The 14201-nt window shown below is 47.6% G+C and overlaps 1 protein-coding gene across 1 annotated transcript in view; it reads right to left on the reverse strand.

Moving 5' to 3' along the window:
• The window catches only part of tmprss15 (transmembrane serine protease 15), a gene marked incomplete at both ends in the record, with an annotated part of 325512 nt that overhangs the window by 302857 nt on the left and 8454 nt on the right, over nucleotides 1-14201 (reverse strand). The window lies entirely within an intron of this gene.

Consider the following 14201-nt stretch of genomic DNA (forward strand, 5'->3'; position numbering starts at 1 on the left):
GGGAGACTCACGCTGCCCCCGATACTTCCTGTCTCTGATGTACAGGCGTCACCCAACCGACCTGTAGGAATCGCTGTCCACAACGTCCAATCCCCACCCATCGACTTTCCACCAGCTACCTCTGCCAATTGAGATAGTATGACGACTGGCCCAAGCCGCAGGCAATGCTGACTCGGGGAGTCGAGACCGGAGTCTCTTGCATTGGTGACGACCGCAATCTCCGCTACGCCACCCAGCCGCCCTTGTGTGCCCTAATCTTAAGTGAAGCCTATTCATCATTAACAAATGTCTAATACAGTTAATTATTTGTTTACGTTTTCATCACCTGTTACAAATGTTGTAGACAGCTTTCGGATACACCCTTCTTTGTGACATCAAACAGTGACAGAATTAGGACTATAGATAAATGCAATTTTATTAACATATAAAATACATGTGCATAACATATAGTGTAACATGTGGGGCACTAGGACCCAGGAGTACCCTGGCCAGGTATTGACAGAGTATGTAGAGGAAGTATCATGCGAGTGAGACTTGACTGCGCGTGTTTTGCCATCTGCGCGTGTTTTGCCATCGGCGCCTATACAGCCTGAAAATACAAATAATTATTACCCTCGTGTCATCATCACATACCGCAATATACTGAGCACACATTAGGAACAAACACATAATTCAAATGTAACGTTAGCGCCCACAACATCAAGTACGTCTACACAACATATAAGAGTTGTAGGTCGGAAATGATGGAATAGATTTACCAACTAAAAAGGTGTTTAGCCTGCTCATACCTTAAAAGCGTGGGGCAGCACGAATAACTTGGCTCTGCTAATGTATCGTGCTTCCATTCAACAGACGGCAACACACGTGCAGTCAAGTCTCACTCGCTAATATAATTATACATGGGCTTCCTGAACAAAATGGTGAAGAAAGGCGAGGTAATGGAGCTTACTTAAAGTCGGAGCAGATCGTTCGGTCTTTCTTGGTGGACAGTCTCAAGATGATAAAGCCGGACGCAGACGCAATCCGCTTCTGCAGAGTGCACCGTCTTGGGCAATCCAAGCCAGGGGTCCAGAAGTCTCGTCCCATAGTGGCGAGGGTCACCGAGTCCAGAATGAAGCATGCCATCATGGAGAGAGGCAGAGAATTGAAAGGCTCTGTCTTCTCGATCACGGTTCAATATCCACCGGAGATCATGAGGAGACCGCGTCTACTCCATCCAATTATGACGGACGCCAGGAACAGCAACAAAAAGACCTGTCTGTTCATCGATAAACTCTTCATTGATGGACAGTTGTATCGCAACTCCGACATCACATATTGGCTGACGGGCGGTGATTAAAAAGCACAGGCTGGACGCTAACGTGTTTCTTACTGCAGTAAACAATGGCGCAGGCTTGTGACGGTACACACACGACCATGGTTGCTATGGTAACTATCCTCATTGACAGTAACATCCCGTTCCTAGGGATGTCTGATGACCATGTATGTGTGTCCTGGGTTGTTGTGGTGTTTCTTACATATTTTTATAACATATGTGTGGTATTTTCTACATCATGTCTATGGGCAATTTACCGAAGGGCTTAATCTTTGCCCACATTAATATATGTAGTCTTAGGAATAAGACACATGAGCTGGCTCTCTTCTTACACGCTAATAGGATACATATTCTTGCTGTGTCAGAAACGCATTTGGATAAATCTATCTGTAACTCTAGTATGGCTATAGATGGTTTTACTTTGTATAGAAAGGACAGGAACAGATTTGGTGGAGGAGTAGGAGTGGGACTCTACAGTATATATGTGATTTATTTCCGGTAAAACAACTAAATGACATTGACATCAGTGATATTGAGGCCATCTGGTTGCAGGTACAGCTGCCACACCTAAATCCCATATTGGTTGGCTGCTGTTATAGGCCCCCTAGCTCGGATAGCCGGTACTTCAATAGATTGTGTGTTGGATAGGGTTACTGAAGAAGACTGTGAATTGTATTTATTGGGAGATATAATGTTGATTGGCTTTCAGATAATTGTTATCTGAGTACCAAGCTGAAATCCATTACAAACACATGTGGATTATTTCAAATTATGTCTCTACCTACAAGGATATCTGTTAATTGTCATGGAATCACCTCTTCCAAATGTATAGACCATATCTATACTAATAATCCTGAAATGTGTTCCATACCTGTGTCTATCCCAGTTGGCTTCAGTGATCATAATATTATTGCTGTTTCCAGGAGAACCAAACTACTAAATGGCAGTGTTAAAATTGTACGTACAAGATCCTATAAGACATTTATTGAGGAGGCTTTTCTTGATGATCTGGGTTCAGTTCAGTGGAAGGACGTGAGGTCTGTAGATGATGCTGAGGTAGCTCTAATATATTTATGGATTATTTAATGAAAATTGTTAACAAACATGCCCCTTTAAAAAAGTTCACTCTTTAAAGGACTTAATGGTGCGAGATGAGGCCAAGAAGATTTCTTTTTTATCAGGTCTAATTGAAGATAGAAATCATTACTGTAAATTAAGAAACCAGGTTACTAAAAATTAACAGAACCCATCTAATCCCGAATTTTTTCTTGCAATGTAAGTGCTTGCATTTTGTTCCTTAGACCTCCCTAACAGATGATCTGTATTTATTTTTTAATTTCATGATGGTTAAGTTGGTGAAAATGTTAGTTTTATGCTTGGTCACAATAGTGACCATTGGGATCTAACATAGTCAAAATTTAAATAAATAAACTAAATAATGGCAGTAAAGTAAAGTGGCAGTGTGTGTGTCAGTGGGGGGGGGGGGGGGGGGGGGTTAGTCCAGAGTCTGTGGGGGGGGGGCAGAATAAGAGAGGAGTCCAGATTCTGTGGAGGCAGGTAAGAGAGGGGGGGGGGGAGCTGGGTGTGTGTGTGTGTGGAGGGGGTTTAGTCCAGGTTCTGTGGTGGCAGGTAAGAGAGGGGGGGGGGGGGGGGGGGGGGGCTGGGTGTGTGTGTCAGTGGGGGGGGGGGGTTAGTCCAGGTTCTGTGGAGGCAGGTAAGATAGGTGGGGGGGGCTGGGTGTGTGTGTGGGGGGGTTAGTCCAGGTTATGTGGAGGCAGGTAAGAGAGGGGGGGGAGCTGGGTGTGTGTGTGTGTGTGGGGGGGGTTTAGTGCAGGTTCTGTGGAGGCAGGTAAGAGAGGGGGGGCTGGGTGTGTGTGTGTGGGGGGGGGGTTAGTCCAGGTTATGTGGAGGCAGGTAAGAGAGGGGGGGAGCTGGGTGTGTGTGGGGGGGGGGGGGCTGGGAGAGAGTTCAGCTTCCTGACAGCCTGGTGTATGAAGCTGTCTCTTAGTCTGCTGGTCCTGGCTCGGAGGCTCCTCATTCTCCTCCCGGAGGGCAGCAGAGTGAAGAAGCGTTGTGAGGGTGGTCATTATGTAGTCTGGGTGGTCATTATGTAGTCTGGGTGATCATCATGTAGTCTGGGTGGTCATCATGTAGTCTGGGTGGTCATTATGTGTAGTCTGGGTGGTCATTATGTGTAGTCTGGGTGGTCATTATGTAGTCTGGGTGGTCATTATGTAGTCTGGGTGGTCATTATGTGTAGTCTGGGTGGTCATTATGTGTAGTCTGGGTGGTCATGATGTAGTCTGGGTGGTCATTATGTGTAGTCTGGGTGGTCATTATGTGTAGTCTGGGTGGTCATTATGTGTGCATGTGCATGTGTGATAAGACTGGGGGTCCAGACCTAGCAAGTGATTGTAAGTCTGGGTGGTCATTTTGTAGTCTGGGTGGTCATCATGTGTAGTCTGGGTGGTCATTATGTGTAGTCTGGGTGGTCATCATGTAGTCTCGTTGGTCATTATGTAGTCTGGGTGGTCATTATGTAGTCTAGGTGGTCATCATGTGTAGTCTGGGTGGTCATTATGTGTAGTCTGGGTGGTCATCATGTAGTCTGGGTGGTCATCATGTAGTCTGGGTGGTCATCGTGTGTAGTCTGGGTGGTCATTATGTAGTCTGGGTGGTCATTATGTGGTCTGGGTGGTCATTATGTGTAGTCTGGGTAGGGCTGGGCGATATGACGATATTATATAAATATCGGGTACAGTTCATTAACGATACACTTTTTTAACGTATCGTGGATATCGTGATGTTTTGACCAAGAGGATTGTGTTGCGTCAATCTGGTCCACCCCGTTCAAACTTTTGAACAACGCCGCTCCCACACACACACTACTGCATCAAAGGTAGTACTTATGATTAACAAAGGCATTCGTTTTGTGGCATCAACATTATATAGTTACACGTTATATAGTTACACATCAGCGTATTTACCCAAACATAGCAACGTCCGATGACGACATAGATAGCAAGCGTTACTGTTCATATCTCAGTCCGTGCCGAGTTGTGCGTGCCCATTCTGCGGTCTGTTAATAAAGTTTTCAATCAGACAGATGTATGGAAAGGCTTTTATTATAACATTTGTTGCAGTAAAATCATTATGCCTCGTTGTCATGCTGCGGTGCGCTAGTAATCACTCGTCGGCTGCGGTGAGCTGTTGTTGTTGTCGTTGAGCTGAGCTCTCGTTAAAATCAATGGAGGGCATTCAGGAATGTAAAAAAAGAATAGCGCTGCTTGCCGATTGGTGCTAAGAACAGCAGGGCGGGTACAAGCGGTGTGACGTAATTGGCAGACTCGACTGTCAATCAAAATTATTCTGTTGCCGGCTGAATGATTGAATGAATGAACGTTATTAACGATTGCAGAATGGGTACAATACAGTACAGCTCAATACAACAACAGTGGGCTTTTTTACATAAGGGTCCTCCATTTTCAATTCATCAAAACATTTAGAGACATACAAATATACAGTAGTTTCATAAAAATGCTAAAATCCTATTGATTGATTGATTGATTTAAAACTTTATTAACATATTGCAGAATGGGTACAGTACAGCTCAATACATACAATTGTTAAGGGGATGCAGACCAGAGAAAGACTTTCGTCTTGTTTACATCAGGGTCCCCCATTTTCAATTCATCATATTTCATATCTAAATCATATAATATCTCATTGCTAAATATATGCAATATATAATCTAATAATCCAATAATCTAAATCTAATATATAATATAAAAATGCTAAATGCATGGGTATTTTATTTTGTCTTTAATGTTAGCTTGCAAACTCAAATACTGTCTTGGTAAGCCTCATAATGAATTGTTTGGGGAAAAAAAGAAAAACATTGTGATGCGTATCGTGTATCGCCGAAAGGTCAGAAAATATCGTGATATCATATTTAGGCCATATCGCCCAGCCCTAAGTCTGGGTGGTCATCATGTAGTCTGGGTGGTCATTATGTAGTCTGGGTGGTCATTATGTGTAGTCTGGGTGGTCATTATGTGTAGTCTGGGTGGTCATCATGTAGTCTGGGTGGTCATTATGTAGTCTGGGTGGTCATTATGTGTAGTCTGGGTGGTCATTATGTGTAGTCTGGGTGGTCATTATGTGTAGTCTGGGTGGTCATCATGTAAAAACGTGGATGAATAAGAGAAATCGTCAAAATCGCCCATTTCTGACTATGTTTTATCCCAATGGTCACTTTTGTGACCATGGTTACATTTCCACCTCTTGAGGTTAAAATATGCATGCAAGCATAGCATTGTCATTACATATCAGTAGAAGACCCTTTAATTAGTATATATACAACATACTATAGTTTAATCTGTAAAGTATCCCCGGCCGCGTCCTAAAAGTCTGTGCCGACCAACTGGCCCCGGTATTCACTGACATATTTAACCTGTCCTTGGAACAGGCTGTCATCCCCACCTGTCTGAAGAAGTCCACTATCATCCCTGTACCTAAAAAATCCAAGCCTGTTTGCCTCAACGACTACCGCACTGTAGCTCTCACCTCCATAGCCATGAAGTGTTTTGAGAAGCTAGTAAAGGGCTACATCTGCTCCTCCCTCCCCATCAACCTGGACCCCCTGCAATTTGCATACCGCCCCAACAGGTCCACGGAGGACGCCATAGCCCATGTGCTGCACACAGCAGCATCACACCTGGACAAGAGGCAGGGGAACTATGTGAGAATGCTATTCATCGACTACAGCTCAGCATTCAATACCATAGTCCCCTCCAAACTCATAGCCAAGCTCAGGGACCTGGGCTTGAACTATGACCTCTGCCAGTGGGTCTTGGACTTCCTGACGGGTAGACCCCAGGTGGTGAGAGCAGGCAACTGCACCTCCTCATCCATCACCCTCAACATAGGGGCCCCCCAGGGCTGTGTTCTGAGTCCCCTCCTCTACTCCCTGTACACACATGACTGTGTGGCTCAGCGGAACAACAACACAATCATCAAATTTGCTGACGACACAGTAGTGGTGGGCCTGATCTCTGCAAACAACGAGAGAGCCTACCTGGAAGAGGTCAAGGTCCTGGCGGGATGGTGCCAGGAGAACAGCCTCTCCCTGAACGTCAGCAAAACAAAGGAGATGATTGTGGACTTTAGGAGGTCGGGGTCAGGGACTACAGCCCCCTCAGCATCGACGGGGCACCAGTTGAGAGAGTGAACAGTTTTAAGTACCTCGGAGTCCACATATCCGAGGACTTGACATGGACCACACACATTGACAGTGTTGTGAAGAAGGCACGACAACGCCTCTACTTCCTCAGGCGCCTAAGGAAGTTCCAAGTCAGTCAGAAGATCCTTAAGAACTTCTACTCATGTACAATAGAGAGCATCCTGACTGGCAATATCACCTCCTGGTTTGGGAATAGCACCGCACAAGACCGTAGCAGACTACAGAGAGTGGCACGTTCAGCCGAACGCACAATTGGAGGGGGGCTTCCCACTCTCCAGAACATTTACAACAAGCGGTGCAGGGGTAAGGCTAAGAGAATTATCAAGGACTCCAGCCACCCAAACAACTGCCTCTTTGAACTGCTGCGGTCAGGCAAGCGATACCGGAGTCTCATGGCAAGCACAGAAAGACTCAGAAGAAGCTTCTATCCCCAGGCCATCAGGTTGCTCAACGAACAATAACACTATGCAACAACCATCAAATGCACTCGCAACACACACATCCACACGCACACACTCACTTTAAACAAACAACACACTGCAGCACCCACTCTCCACACTTTAGAACACCTAAACACACTTTATATTTATTGGAAAAAGGATTTGCACTAAAACCCATACCTCAGTACACCTTACTGTAAATTGTACCTAAATTGTACCTCATCCCATTTCTGCTTTGCACTATATAGTATATTGTATATTAGTATATTGCATAGTATATTGTATATTGTATGGTAACTCAGTTACTTCTATTCTGCATTGAACATTGTACATATGTATATACTGAACACTGTGTCTACGTATGTGACTTCTATTTTTTACTTCTATTTTACATACTATACTATTTATTATTTACTACACGTTCAGCCGAACGCACAATTGGAGGGGGGCTTCCCACCCTCCAGAACATTTACATCAAGCGGTGCAAGGGGAAGGCTAAGAGAATTATTAAGGACTCGAGCCACCCGAACAACTGCCTCTTTGAACTGCTGCGGTCAGGCAAGCGATACCGGAGTCTTAAGGCGAGCACACAAAGACTCAGAAGAAGCTTCTATCCCCAGGCCATCAGGCTGCTAAACGAACAATAATCGCTAAACGATCGCTAATTGCTAATCGCTAGATCACACAAACACACTTACACTTTATATTTATTGATAAAGGATTTGCACTACAACTCGTACACCTACTGTGAATTGTACCTAAATTGCACCTCGTCCCATTTCTCCATTTCTGCCTTGCACTATATAGTATTGTATATTAGTACACTGCACAGTATTGTATATTGTATGGTAACTACGTCTATTCTGCATCGAACATTGTACATATGTCTAAACTGAACACTGTGACCTCTTTTTTTTACTTCTAATTTTACTATGTTTTTATTTCATACTTATCTTGTCTTGCACAGTCTCTGGAGCGCAACAGTAAGAAGCATTTTGTACAAAAGTATTCTGTACTTCTGTATGACAACTATTAAAGAAACTTGAACTTGAAACTATTTCATACTTATCTTTTGTCTAGCACAGTCTCTGGAGCGTAACAGAAAGAAGCATTTTGTATAAAAGTATTCTGTACTTCTGATGACAACTATTAAAGAAACTTGAACTTGAACTTGAACTTCTAGCAGCCATTTCATGCTGCATGGACAAACAGGAAGTAGACTGGCCTGGTCATGTGATGATTCAAGCTAGTCACATGACCTTTATACAATTTGAAAGTAGACAACATGTTGTTTCTTGTGAAAGTTTATTTTTTTTATCCAGAGCAAACTACCATGCTTCTAGAGATTCTAGAAGTAAAAAAAGAAAAGTATCACAAATGTGACCATTAGTGTTACAAAGGATCAGATTAAACCGAATATATATATTTATTTATTGATATATATTGCATAGTATTTGTATATCGTTTGATATCCCTTGTATATTCCTTGTACATATACACGGAATATCCCTTTAGCCCAGACCATAATAGTTCATTCTCCTATTGGACAGCGGTCCACCGGCGCCAGGGACCGGCCTCCGGAGTCAGGTTCAAAGTCACCGTCAAGACGTGTCTGGACATGCCCGGCCTTGCCCAGGGATACGCGACAGAAATGAGATTGGTACTAGTTTGTTCACCGTGCGTATAAATACGGCGCAGGTGAATATAGAAGCCCCTTCTTAGCCTTAGTATGTTACGCAATAAGTTGAAGCCTCACCCACGATACAACGTGCAGTGAAGTATGGCCTGTTTGGCCCCAGAATAGAGCATTGAGACCGCGTGCGAATTAATAACTGAATTGTCAGAGTTTGGCGCTATACCGTCGAGTGCGACATATTTCTATTAAGTCAATAATAGTCTATTTGAGTATAGTGTATCGTGCGGTTAAAGTTCTACAGTGATCAGCATCTCCAACGCTTCCTCGTATTAGCTAGAGTTCTTATCCAGGCTGGGCTGACCACATGGCGCTTTCACCCGAGGAGACCTAGACGAGAACCGTATGGACATGTACACTGGATTAATCTACCCGACGACTACATAGCCCTTTGCGGCTGGAATATATTTGCTTTGGTCCTGTGATTTATGGAGCGGATAATTGCCGACGCCTGCACGTGTTGGATTTACCCCGCGAGGAGTCAAGTCGAGTCGGCGCCTCAGAGAGCCTGAGGCCGACTAGCTTTCTTCACTGTGGAGCTACAGTCTACGGAGAACAGCTGTATTCGTCTGTGGATCAAGAGGCTATTGCACCGGCTCCTGTACCTGGAGTCTCCTTAGTCATCGTTGACCAGACGTTCTACTACCGACAGATCTTCTACCCCTGCTGGCTTACAACCAGGGGGACCCTTCCAGTATCTCCCGCTATATTACTAGTGTACCATAGATATAATTCCCTAAGATTCAGGTCGTATAATTACCTCCTGCGTAACCAGAGAATGGACATTCAGTGTTGATTTGCCTACGCACATTCCTTTGCCTTACAAGTGCATTCAAAGAATAATGTAAAGTATCCTATGTACCTTTTGCTCCATTAAATACTTGATTATACCTTTGTTTGGAACCGATTTCATTGTGGGAAGTGTTCATCATATTCATATATCGTGTACTGTATGGCCAGTAATTAAAGTACATAAAGCGGTAGTGGTTTAATGATACCATACTTATCAATACAATCAGGGAATTGTACCCCTCAGTTACAATTGGTCCTTCGAGCCGGAGGGTAACTAGTGTAATATTAATATAGTGGTATTAATATTGACATGGCCTATGATGAACACTCCACAAAACGGTTCTCCTAAAGTAGATCGCCCGCAGCGTAGACGGCAGACACCTCAGTACTTAGAGGATTACGTTGCCAATATACTACCTAGCCTTCTACAGACGGTAAATGCGGAAAAAGTAGATAGTAAAATTATGTCCGACCCTATCGCCCAGGCTACCCCGCCAATAGAGGCCCTAGTGGGTTCTAACGTAACTGACCAAGCTCACGGTAGGGACCAGGAGGGACCTGACACGACTTTACCCCCCGCCAAGACCGAAGAAGTAGTCCCCGGAGAGCTCCAGGATAAAGACAGCTCTCCAGGGATGGAACTCTACCCGCTACAAGAAGAGGAGAGCACCCCGGAGATGGATCTCCAGGACTCGCCACAGGAGAACAGATCTCCAACGAGTACTGCCAGGAGCGGATCACCTCAACCAGCGTCTTCCCCCAGCGAGGCGGACAAGATGCTGGCACAGGCATTCCTCGCCAGCCTAGCAGCCTCAACAGAGCGCGATCGACTCCAAGCACAGACGCTTAGTGAGCGCGAACATTCTTCCATGGAAAGAGAACGCCTTCAAGCGCAGCAACGGAGCGACGAAGATCGTATACGTCTAGAGTTTAGACGCCTTCAGGCGGAAGAGAATATGGTAAGAGACCGGGCCGAAGCATAGCGCGCCGAAGCCCAGCGCGCCACTGCCGGTGCCCAAAGAGAAGCAGAGCGCGCCGCCGCCGAAGCCCAGCGCGCCGCTGCCGGTGCCCAAAGAGAAGCGGAGCGCGACCTCGCTCTCACCAAGCGCGAAGCCGAGCGCGACCGATTACAAGCGCAGATAATGGAGCAGCTGATCGCCAGGGCAACACCCCCTCCCTCCGCACGGGGTTCCAGGGCCTCGTCAAGACACGGGTCAAGGGCACCCTCCCCTACCCGATCAAGCGACCCTGAGCCCGACCACCAGAGAGAGCCTATACCCCCCTCCGAACTCCTTCCCCGACCGGTCCACGCGAGGACCAGCTACAAGGAAGAAACGGTCTACACCGCGGAGAGGCTAAATAGACGACTACAGGATCTAGAGGACCTGCCAGAGCAAGAAGAAGAGGGAGAGGAGGAGAGTCAAGCCCGACAGCAGCACAGAACTCCACAGGACCAGGAGGTCCAGTACAGCCCAGGCTCTACCCCCGCGGCTCTGCGCTACAGACCCCCGACTCAATTCATGGGTGAGCTTGACGCACGACCAGCCCCGAGGAATAGCACCTGGATACGCGGGCCATGGTACCCAGCAGGTACCAGCCCACCAAGAGGCGTAAGAGGAGACTCGCCTAGGAGGCCTCTCTTCCAACGCTCACCGATGTGCCAGCCATCCATGGCATCATACATTGGCACACCGACGTTTCCGGACTTCACCCACGAGAACAGAGCACAGTACACGGAGCTACGAATGTGCTTAGAGACAATGATGTCCGATGTAGCTGACGAACCGTACAAGTATGCTATCCTACTGAAGCACCTCAAGGTGCTCCGAGCGCACAATATAGCGCTGGCCTATGCCACCTCTACTACCCCATACACAGCGGCTCTAGCAGCACTCGACCAAAGATATGGACGCATATGGGACTACGTAATACAAGAGATAAGGCATATTGACCGCCTACCCCCAGCCACAGACAATCGCTCACTAGATGACCTGTCTATCAAGGTACAATCCCTGGTAGGGATGCTGGGGGCGCAAAGAGAAAAGGGTATGCACGAACTGTACGCAAACTCTAATGTCGAGAGGATTTTAGAGAAGCTTCCGCCCGCCCGACAAGAGCGCTTCAGGCGGCAAAGAGACCACCGTGATCCTAACGGTCCCGAGCCATCCCTCCTAGACCTAGCCGACTTCCTGGCAAGAGAAGTCAACAGCCTACGGTTGGATACGTTCATGCGGAGCACCCCAAGCTCCAGAGAGGGACCTAGGAGAACAAACGATGGCCGAAGATTGGTGACCGTCATGCACCAATCAGAATCAGTACCGAGCAGCAAGAACCACAGTACCCCCTCGATGAAAGAGAAGTGGAAGATGGTGTGCCCGTACTGCGAAAAAGAACACTGGTTGTCACAATGTGACACGTTCAAGAAGATGACCGCCGACGAGGTGGGTCAATGGATAAAGTCCAACCGACGCTGTTACCGATGTGCGCGCAGTCACATGGCAGCCGATTGCCGCTTAAAGAAGAGGTGTAGTCGGTGTGACGGAGCCCACCTAGATGTCCTACACGACAGTAACAGAAGAAAGCCTGCACCCTCAAGCAGCACAAAGGCAAGTGTTATGTACATTGACCCCGCCAGCAGCGGGGGCGCCCGAGTGCTCTTAAAGGTGGTCCGCGTAACACTGAGTTACCAAGACAAGGTCATGGACACTTACGCCGTCCTTGACGACGGGTCAGAGAAGACCCTTCTCCTCGCGTCCGCTGCGGCCCAGCTGGGGCTGCGGGGGAGCGAAAACCAGATGACGATTCGGACAATAAGAAGAGATCTAAAGACGATAAAGGGCGAGAATGTCTCCTTCACTATCGCAGCAAGCGGGCAGCCAGAGAGACGGTATAGGATTACTAATGCTTTCACCAGCCAAGAAATAGGCCTGTCGCAGTACACCTACCCCATCGCCAAGCTGATGGATAAATATGTGCACCTGCGTCAACTACCTATCCCGCTCATAGACGGTGCCACCCCGACCCTGCTGATAGGCTCCGACCATGCAGACCTCATAGTCCCGATAGACCGGGTCCACACAGGGCCCAGAGGCTGTCCTGCAGCAGTCGAGACCCGCCTAGGATGGACATTACAAGGCCCCCTCGCTAAGTCTCTTAACCGAACAGCAGCCACTAGCTGCCTCCACTCCAGAGTGACAGAAGAAGACACCACCCTCCTACAGCATGTCGAGAGGCTATGGACACTAGAGACAATGCCCTTTAAGAACGAAAAGAAAGACATTCGTTCCAAGGAAGACATTTACGCCATAGCACTCCTCGAGCAAGGGACAAAGAGAGTCAAAGTCAACGGAGTGATGAGATACGCAACTCCACTCTTGAGGCGAGAGGGTATGCCTACCTTCCACGCCCCAAAAGAAGCGACGGAGCGGTATCTATTGAACACAGAGCGGCGCCTAGCCAGAGACCCCGCTCAGGAGACTGTGTACCGCGCTGAGATTAACAAGCTAATCACAGCGGGACACATAAAGAAAATTGACATTAAAGAGGCCGATCAGACGACCGAATCATGGTACGTGCCGCACCACAAAGTCCACCACAACGGCAAGGATCGTATTGTGTTCAACTGCAGCTACCAGATCGGATCACAAAATCTGAATAAAGAGCTCTTGCCCGGCCCAACACTCGGCCCCTCTCTACTAGGCGTGTTACTACGTTTCCGCCAGGACAAGGTGGCCATCAGCGGCGACATCAAAGGGATGTTCCTGCAGGTAAGACTAGTGGAGGAGGACAAGCCCCTGCTGCGGTTCCTATGGAGAGAGAGGATCGGGGATGAGCAACCAGCCATCTATCAATGGGAAGTCCTCCCTTTCGGAACCACATGCAGCCCATGCTGTGCTACGTTTGCACTGCAAAAACACGTCGCAGAGGACCCAGCAGCTGATGAAGAGGTCCGAAAAAGTGTAGGAAATAGTTTCTACGTGGACAACTGTCTGCAAAGCGTCTCGACGCCAGAAGAAGCCGAGGCCCTTCTACTCAAGCTCCGCGCCTCCCTGATCAAAGGCGGCTTTGATCTCAGGCAGTGGGCCAGCAGCGACCCGCAAGTATTGCGCAGCCTCTCCCCCGAGGACAAGGCAGCAAGCAGCGAGACCTGGATGGCGACCATCCCAGGAGAAGCCCAAGAAATGACATTAGGACTAGTCTGGCGCTTCAAAACAGACTCGTTCCATTATAAACACACACCCCTGACCAAGGAGCAGGGAAGGTCGACTGCACTACCGACCACCAGACGGAGTGTATACAGAACACTCGCCAGACAATATGACCCGTTGGGATATATTCTACCTTACACCACCAGGGCAAAGATGATTGTAAGAGCGTTATGGGACAAGAACCAGGGCTGGGACGACCCCATACCCGAACACCTTGCATCCACATGGAGAGAGTGGGAGACGGAACTCAGCTCACTCCCAGGTGTCAACATACGCCGCAGCTACTTCCCACCCACAGTGAGGCCGGAGACGTGCCAGATGGACCTGCACGTCTTCAGCGACGCCTCCGAAGTAGCCTACGGTTCGGTGGCCTACTTGCGTGCCTGAGAGGAGGGAGGAGAAATACATACTGCTTTCATCCTGGCCCGCTCAAGAATAGCCCCACGAAAGCAACAATCTATCCCGCGTCTAGAGCTCTGCGCAGCCCTAGCAGGAGCGCAACTCGCCACGT

Source organism: Notolepis coatsorum, assembly GCF_963971535.1.
Source record: "Notolepis coatsorum genome assembly, chromosome: 8".
Lineage (NCBI taxonomy): Eukaryota > Metazoa > Chordata > Actinopteri > Aulopiformes > Paralepididae > Notolepis > Notolepis coatsorum.